This window comes from Nylanderia fulva, unplaced genomic scaffold (genome assembly GCF_048542155.1).
Source record: "Nylanderia fulva isolate GAGA-0341 unplaced genomic scaffold, ASM4854215v1 Scaffold369, whole genome shotgun sequence".
Taxonomy (NCBI): domain Eukaryota; kingdom Metazoa; phylum Arthropoda; class Insecta; order Hymenoptera; family Formicidae; genus Nylanderia; species Nylanderia fulva.
The window spans coordinates 52,328-61,332 of record NW_028190443.1 but is presented as its reverse complement, the minus strand read 5'-3'; the positions used below and the strand labels follow the sequence as shown (position 1 = coordinate 61,332).

Below are 9,005 nucleotides of genomic sequence, written 5' to 3'. Positions count from 1 at the left end.
TGCTCATAATACTGTTCCTCAAAGGTGAAGCTGGTGGAATTTATTATTAATTTAACCGCGTGTTGAAATTGCGTTAAACTAAATTTTGTCCGTGTAGATATAAAACTCCATCTTTTCCCAATCCCGCTCAGAACAAGATCTTTCGGAATGTTTGTGAAAAGTGCAGTAACATCCAACGAAACCAACATGTGATCACTATTAATTATTTTATTTTTAATTAACGAAGCAAAAGTCCAGCTATCCTTTATGTACGATTTAGGTTTTGGGACAGAATCGAGTAAAATATTGTGTAAATATGTAGCTACGTTATACAGAGGACTCCCAATAGCTGACACAATAATTCTCAATGGGAGTTCTTGTTTATGTATTTTCGGCAGGTCATAACATCTGGGAACATTACCATTAGTGCATCTCAACCTTTTATAAACATTGTTGTCAATAAGTTCATTATCAAGCCAAGATTTAACCAACGTATTTATTATAACAGACATGCTACTCGTCGGATTTTTTTTCAATTTTCTATATGTGTTACAGTCGCTCAACAATTCAGTCATCTTTTCTATGTAATTATTCCTATTCAGAATCACTGTCACTTGACCCTTGTCCGCTCTACTAATTAACAAGTCATCCCAATCAGCCAAAAACTTTTTAATCCTAGTAAATTCTTTTGAAATGTGTCTATCCATAAAATTATGGTGTTCAGTTTTTTGCCGCCATTTATTCAGGGACCCCGCAATCTGATTATGTGTGTCATCTATTATCTCATTTTCAACTTTATAGAAACACGAATCAAAATTCTTAATAACGTCTAAGGTAAACAATTCACAATCACTTTTAACTTTCTGGTTGATGGGTAAACTAAATTTACCTCCCAAACTTAGGAAACAAAGGACATCATTTGAGACAATCGTATCACTATTATTAATTATCCATTTATTCCGGTTATTATTAAAATAAGTATCGTATATAGCGTTTTGTCTACTAATCAAAAGTCGAAATTTATTAATTAATCTATTTTTAATTTTGTCATCATGTCTATTAATTTTGTTTTTATTGTACGTCATAAATTTATATATTATGTCATGCGGAAGACAATTATCTATTTTATATATATATATATTTCTTTCACAAAAAAATATGTGAAAGTAAAATCCTTAAAACTTTTTTATTATAAAAATTATATGAAGATCTCATCAAGGAAACAATATAGAAACTATAAATATATATGTATATTTAGTTTGCAAAAATATGTAAATATTGATTAAAAAAAGCAATAAAGATAAAAAATTCAAGTGTTATATATTATATATTATATATGTAGCTGAAATACATTTTTTATAACAATAGTATTTCAATATAAATAAAACTTTTTTATCCAAAAAGAAACCAATTACAAAAGTAGCATTAAAAATATATATAAATTATATAATATAAATAAGTACTAAAATAATGAAAGTAATTAAATAGGTTTATAGTTTTTACTAAAATACATTTTTTTATAAGACATAAAATAACATTCTTTATTTTAGAAAAATGATATTAAAAAAGAATAGGTATAAGTTAATGATAAAAAATACTAAAATTATTTAAGAATTCAAACATATTTGAGAACTTTACAAAAATGATAGTCAGGAAAATATGTTAAATACCGATAAAATTAATGAAGTTGCCAGTGATGAGTGAGAAAATATGTTAGCTGAAATAATAGATTTTTTTGACAAATGGAATAAAAAAAATTAATTAATTTTAAAACAAAGAACAAATATAAATGTTCAAACGCATTATTCTTTTTGCTAGTGGAGAGCAAGTTGTGGCAGAGATAAAATTCGGACATGAACGAAATATTCAACTCTGGTATATTTGATTTATCCATGTTCCGTGTAATGCAATTTATATAATTTAGAATATGTATATTAATTATATAAAAAATTAACTCTTGCTTAAACTCTTTTAGCACTTTTATGTGTATTATATAATATAATATATGTCATTAATATATATCTTCCTTTCATTCTTATATATTTTTTTTTAATACATAATACATTAATACATTATTATGAAAAAATTTATTTTGATTATAGAAATTTTATTTCATAAAAACTTATTTTATTACTTTTATAATTTTAAGTACTTTTATAATTTTAGTACTTTTTTGTATACTTTTTCAACTTTAAAAATAAAATATTAAATTTCGTTCGCCAGGAATGAAATACTAAGGTAGTAGATATTAAACTGACTACACTGGCTGTCTATTCGATTTGTTAAACTATATTTATTGACGTTTCGACCATACGGGTTGTGGTCCTTTTCAAAATTACAATAGAAGCATTCTAGAAATTAATGTACATGCAATCAGAATCAACATTTAAATTGAAAACGTGAAATGTAACAAATGAGACTTACAATGAGTTACTGCATATCGTTATTGACATTTAAAAGTACGCTCCGGTGAGACTTAACTTAAGATCGGATGGTAAATTAACTGCGTTTCACTTGTGTCATCTTGCTACGACTGAGCACACTGTACTAACGAATAAACACGCCGAAAATTATGTCAAAGTTAAAAGTTAACAATATTTACATTCTCGCTAAATTGTGATGTACCATATGGCAAATTACTAAAATAAAATATAAAAAATGAAAAATAAAATATAAAAAGTATAAGATAATAAAAAGACAAATAAATAAATAAATAAATATATTCGGTTCGCTTATGTCATCCTGCCTTAACATACCAATAATAAACTACTAATAATAGCTCCCAACAATGTATGTTAAAAATTTTTTACTTCAATTTCTAAACAAACTGTCATATATCGTACTAAAGCTTTCAGTGTCTTTCTGTAAATTGATAGTGGAATTCAATTTCTTGATAAAGTACATTTCGGCTATTTCTCTTTTTCTTCTATTGTTTTCTTTATGCAGAATTAAAGGATTCGACCAATCAAATTCATGTCCTTGATTAATTCTGTGCTCACTAACAACAGAAAAATTGCTCGCTGAATTTTTAATATTACGTCGGTGTTCGTTAATCCTAGTACTGAGATGTCTTTTTGTCTGCCCTACATAATTAGAATCACAATTGTTACAATTAATACAATAGACTACGCCGGTTTGCTTATTAATATCTAAATTATCTTTCCCCGATTTTATTAAACAGTTCAGTTTTTTGGGGATGGTAAAAATTACGTTAAGGTTCTTTTTGTTTAGAAATCTATATATGTCATTAGTGAACCGATTACAATATGGAATAACGATGAAATTTTCCCTCGAAACATCCGTCGAATCTACATTTATAATTTTTTTATCCTTATTGTTTATAGGTTGTGACAGCTTGTGGGTTCTATCATTGACATATTTATTAATGAGATTTTCCGGGAAGCAATTATTTTTCAAAATATTCTTTACAATTTTTAAATTAGAGTCATGAAACCGTTTGTTAGATAAATTTATTGCATGGTCAACTAAATTGGTAATGGTGTTAATTTTATATTTCGTCGGATGATTCGAGAAAAAATTGATGTATCTTCCTGAGAATGTTGGTTTTCTGTACCAGTTAGTTATGAGCTTATTATCATCCCTGTGGACAATTGTATTCAAAAAGCTGAGAGAATTATTAGTTTCAATCTCATAAGTAAAAGTTAGTCTTGGGTGATAGCTATTAAATACCTCGCTCACCTCTAACAGTTTATCGTTAGGAAGGATCATGAATATGTCATCTACATATCTATAGAAACAAGATGTTTCGAATCCAAGCAAGGACAAACAATCCGTTTCAAGATCCTCCATTACGATATTTGCGAGTATGGGGGAGAGAGGTGAGCCCATTGGACTCCCATAAATCTGTTCATAAGCTATCCCATTAAACATGAAACTAGTTGAACACAATATTGCATCAATCGCATGCCTGAACTGTTGAAAACTAAAATTAGTATGTCCCGATATCTCATTCCATCTCTTTTCTATACCTTTTATGACTAGTTCCTTCGGAATATTAGTGTAGAGTGAAGAGACATCCAACGACACCATTATATCGGTTGACTCTATGGTTTTATTATTTATTGATTTGACGAACTCCCAACTATCTTTGACGAACGATCGAGGTTTTTGAATTGAATTTAGTAAGATAGAGTGTAAATAATTTGCCATCATATACGTTGGACTCCCAATAGAAGAGATGATAATTCTTAAGGGGGTTCCCGCTTTGTGGATCTTCGGCAATCCATATGCTCTCGGAGTGTTCCCGTTCGTGCATTTTAAATTATTAAGAGTACGTTCGTCAATTAAGTTGTTCTTTTGCCAAGATTTTAATAAGTCGTTAATTCTTTGAGATACATTGTTTATCGGGTCTTTTTTCATGATTTTATATGTCGATGTGTCACTCAACAATTCAGTCATCTGACGCACGTATTTGTCCTTGTTCATAATGACAGTGACTTGTGCCTTATCCGCTCGCGTTACAAAAATATCTTTGTTGTCATTTAAAAACTTTTTACACTTTGAGAATTCGATTAGAATATGTCTATTTATAAAATCTTGATGTTTTCTTTTGTTTTTAAGTCTATTCAAAGAATTAGCGATGCAGTTACGCGTATCATTTAGTAGGTTGCCCTTCAGTCGGTGGCTATTTAATTCAAAGTTTTTTATTACGTTAAGAGCAAATAACTCAGAATCTTTTTCACTATTATGATTAAACGGCAATCCGAATTTTCCCCCCAAGCTCAGAAACCTAAGTGTGTTCTCTGGTACTACTTTATCAGAATTATTAATTATCCATTTATTATAATCGAAATTGAAAAACCCACTATATAGCTTATTTTGACGATTGAGAAGCAGATCAAATTTTTTAATTAATTTACCTTTAATTATATTTTTATGTTTTAGAACTTTTAGATTCTGTAATTCTTTAAACTCTTTAAGTAATTTATTCGGTAGCGCAGATTGCAGATTCTTTTCTAATTGTCTGCTTCTTACATTAGAACAATTTAAGAAAAAGTTAATGTCCTTAATTTCTAAGTTCAAAATAAGTTGTTTGCCACGCGATACAAATGTGGAAAACCTTCGAGTAACAAGATTATTCTGAAACCGTACTCTAAAATTCAAATTATGAATATGCGGTGGAAGCACGTCGAACCTTCTACACCGAAGCAAGAAGATGAGTTTGTAGAAATCTTCAAATTCAATCCCATCCACTGTTTCAAAAGCTGAGTCTGTTGCTTTCCATAATGTAACGTGATCAAATTGAAAAAACTTCCTTCCCGGTAAGATGCCATCATTAATGTCAAAGGCGTATAATAACAATAAAATATTAATTAAATTTCGTTCGCCAGGAATGAAATACTAAGGTAGTAGATATTAAACTGACTACACTGGCTGTCTATTCGATTTGTTAAACTATATTTATTGACGTTTCGACCATACGGGTTGTGGTCCTTTTCAAAATTACAATAGAAGCATTCTAGAAATTAATGTACATGCAATCAGAATCAACATTTAAATTGAAAACGTGAAATGTAACAAATGAGACTTACAATGAGTTACTGCATATCGTTATTGACATTTAAAAGTACGCTCCGGTGAGACTTAACTTAAGATCGGATGGTAAATTAACTGCGTTTCACTTGTGTCATCTTGCTACGACTGAGCACACTGTACTAACGAATAAACACGCCGAAAATTATGTCAAAGTTAAAAGTTAACAATATTTACATTCTCGCTAAATTGTGATGTACCATATGGCAAATTACTAAAATAAAATATAAAAAATGAAAAATAAAATATAAAAAGTATAAGATAATAAAAAGACAAATAAATAAATAAATAAATATATTCGGTTCGCTTATGTCATCTTGCCTTAACATATTAATAATAAACTACTAATAATAGCTCCCAGTAGTCAGTTTAATATCTACTACCTTAGTATTTCATTCCTGGCGAACGAAATTTAATATTTTATTGTTATTATACGCCTTTGACATTAATGATGGCATCTTACCGGGAAGGAAGTTTTTTCAATTTGATCACGTTACATTATGGAAAGCAACAGACTCAGCTTTTGAAACAGTGGATGGGATTGAATTTGAAGATTTCTACAACTCATCTTCTTGCTTCGGTGTAGAAGGTTCGACGTGCTTCCACCGCATATTCATAATTTGAATTTTAGAGTACGGTTTCAGAATAATCTTGTTACTCGAAGGTTTTCCACATTTGTATCGCGTGGCAAACAACTTATTTTGAACCTAGAAATTAAGGACATTAACTTTTTCTTAAATTGTTCTAATGTAAGAAGCAGACAATTAGAAAAGAATCTGCAATCTGCGCTACCGAATAAATTACTTAAAGAGTTTAAAGAATTACAGAATCTAAAAGTTCTAAAACATAAAAATATAATTAAAGGTAAATTAATTAAAAAATTTGATCTGCTTCTCAATCGTCAAAATAAGCTATATAGTGGGTTTTTCAATTTCGATTATAATAAATGGATAATTAATAATTCTGATAAAGTAGTACCAGAGAACACACTTAGGTTTCTGAGCTTGGGGGGAAAATTCGGATTGCCGTTTAATCATAACAGTGAAAAAGATTCTGAGTTATTTGCTCTTAACGTAATAAAAAACTTTGAATTAAATAGCCACCGACTGAAGGGCAACCTACTGAATGATACGCGTAACTGCATCGCTAATTCTTTGAATAGACTTAAAAACAAAAGAAAACATCAAGATTTTATAAATAGACATATTCTTATCGAATTCTCAAAGTGTAAAAAGTTTTTAAATGACAACAAAGATATTTTTGTAACGCGAGCGGATAAGGGACAAGTCACTGTCATTATGAACAAGGACAAATACGTGCGTCAGATGACTGAATTGTTGAGTGACACATCGACATATAAAATCATGAAAAAAGACCCGATAAACAATGTATCTCAAAGAATTAACGACTTATTAAAATCTTGGCAAAAGAACAACTTAATTGACGAACGTACTCTTAATAATTTAAAATGCACGAACGGGAACACTCCGAGAGCATATGGATTGCCGAAGATCCACAAAGCGGGAACCCCCTTAAGAATTATCATCTCTTCTATTGGGAGTCCAACGTATATGATGGCAAATTATTTACACTCTATCTTACTAAATTCAATTCAAAAACCTCGATCGTTCGTCAAAGATAGTTGGGAGTTCGTCAAATCAATAAATAATAAAACCATAGAGTCAACCGATATAATGGTGTCGTTGGATGTCTCTTCACTCTACACTAATATTCCGAAGGAACTAGTCATAAAAGGTATAGAAAAGAGATGGAATGAGATATCGGGACATACTAATTTTAGTTTTCAACAGTTCAGGCATGCGATTGATGCAATATTGTGTTCAACTAGTTTCATGTTTAATGGGATAGCTTATAAACAGATTTATGGGAGTCCAATGGGCTCACCTCTCTCCCCCATACTCGCAAATATCGTAATGGAGGATCTTGAAACGGATTGTTTGTCCTTGCTTGGTTTCGAAACATCTTGTTTCTATAGATATGTAGATGACATATTCATGATCCTTCCTAACGATAAACTGTTAGAGGTGAGCGAGGTATTTAATAGCTATCACCCAAGACTAACTTTTACTTATGAGATTGAAACTAATAATTCTCTCAGCTTTTTGAATACAATTGTCCACAGGGATGATAATAAGCTCATAACTAACTGGTACAGAAAACCAACATTCTCAGGAAGATACATCAATTTTTTCTCGAATCATCCGACGAAATATAAAATTAACACCATTACCAATTTAGTTGACCATGCAATAAATTTATCTAACAAACGGTTTCATGACTCTAATTTAAAAATTGTAAAGAATATTTTGAAAAATAATTGCTTCCCGGAAAATCTCATTAATAAATATGTCAATGATAGAACCCACAAGCTGTCACAACCTATAAACAATAAGGATAAAAAAATTATAAATGTAGATTCGACGGATGTTTCGAGGGAAAATTTCATCGTCATTCCATATTGTAATCGGTTCACTAATGACATATATAGATTTCTAAACAAAAAGAACCTTAACGTAATTTTTACCATCCCCAAAAAACTGAACTGTTTAATAAAATCGGGGAAAGATAATTTAGATATTAATAAGCAAACCGGCGGAGTCTATTGTATTAATTGTAACAATTGTGATTCTAATTATGTAGGGCAGACAAAAAGACATCTCAGTACTAGGATTAACGAACACCGACGTAATATTAAAAATTCAGCGAGCAATTTTTCTGTTGTTAGTGAGCACAGAATTAATCAAGGACATGAATTTGATTGGTCGAATCCTTTAATTCTGCATAAAGAAAACAATAGAAGAAAAAGAGAAATAGCCGAAATGTACTTTATCAAGAAATTGAATTCCACTATCAATTTACAGAAAGACACTGAAAGCTTTAGTACGATATATGACAGTTTGTTTAGAAATTGAAGTAAAAAATTTTTAACATACATTGTTGGGAGCTATTATTAGTAGTTTATTATTGGTATGTTAAGGCAGGATGACATAAGCGAACCGAATATATTTATTTATTTATTTATTTGTCTTTTTATTATCTTATACTTTTTATATTTTATTTTTCATTTTTTATATTTTATTTTAGTAATTTGCCATATGGTACATCACAATTTAGCGAGAATGTAAATATTGTTAACTTTTAACTTTGACATAATTTTCGGCGTGTTTATTCGTTAGTACAGTGTGCTCAGTCGTAGCAAGATGACACAAGTGAAACGCAGTTAATTTACCATCCGATCTTAAGTTAAGTCTCACCGGAGCGTACTTTTAAATGTCAATAACGATATGCAGTAACTCATTGTAAGTCTCATTTGTTACATTTCACGTTTTCAATTTAAATGTTGATTCTGATTGCATGTACATTAATTTCTAGAATGCTTCTATTGTAATTTTGAAAAGGATCACAACCCGTATGGTCGAAACGTCAATAAATATAGTTTAACAAATCGAATA

The 9,005-nt window shown here is 29.9% G+C and overlaps 2 long non-coding RNA genes across 2 annotated transcripts; both read right to left on the bottom strand.

The window, feature by feature from the left end:
• Positions 1 to 2,252: 2,252 nt before the first annotated feature.
• Positions 2,253 to 3,264, bottom strand: LOC146722115 (uncharacterized). The gene is made up of 2 exons (XR_014925336.1): positions 2,404 to 3,264; positions 2,253 to 2,330 (listed from the first exon to the last, which is right to left on the bottom strand). It is a non-coding gene; the product is annotated as an uncharacterized LOC146722115 (long non-coding RNA).
• Positions 3,265 to 5,380: 2,116 nt separating this feature from the next.
• On the bottom strand, positions 5,381 to 5,839 carry LOC146722114 (uncharacterized). Its single transcript, XR_014925337.1, has 2 exons — positions 5,532 to 5,839; positions 5,381 to 5,458 (listed from the first exon to the last, which is right to left on the bottom strand). It is a non-coding gene; the product is annotated as an uncharacterized LOC146722114 (long non-coding RNA).
• Between the last annotated feature and the right edge of the window lie 3,166 nt (positions 5,840 to 9,005).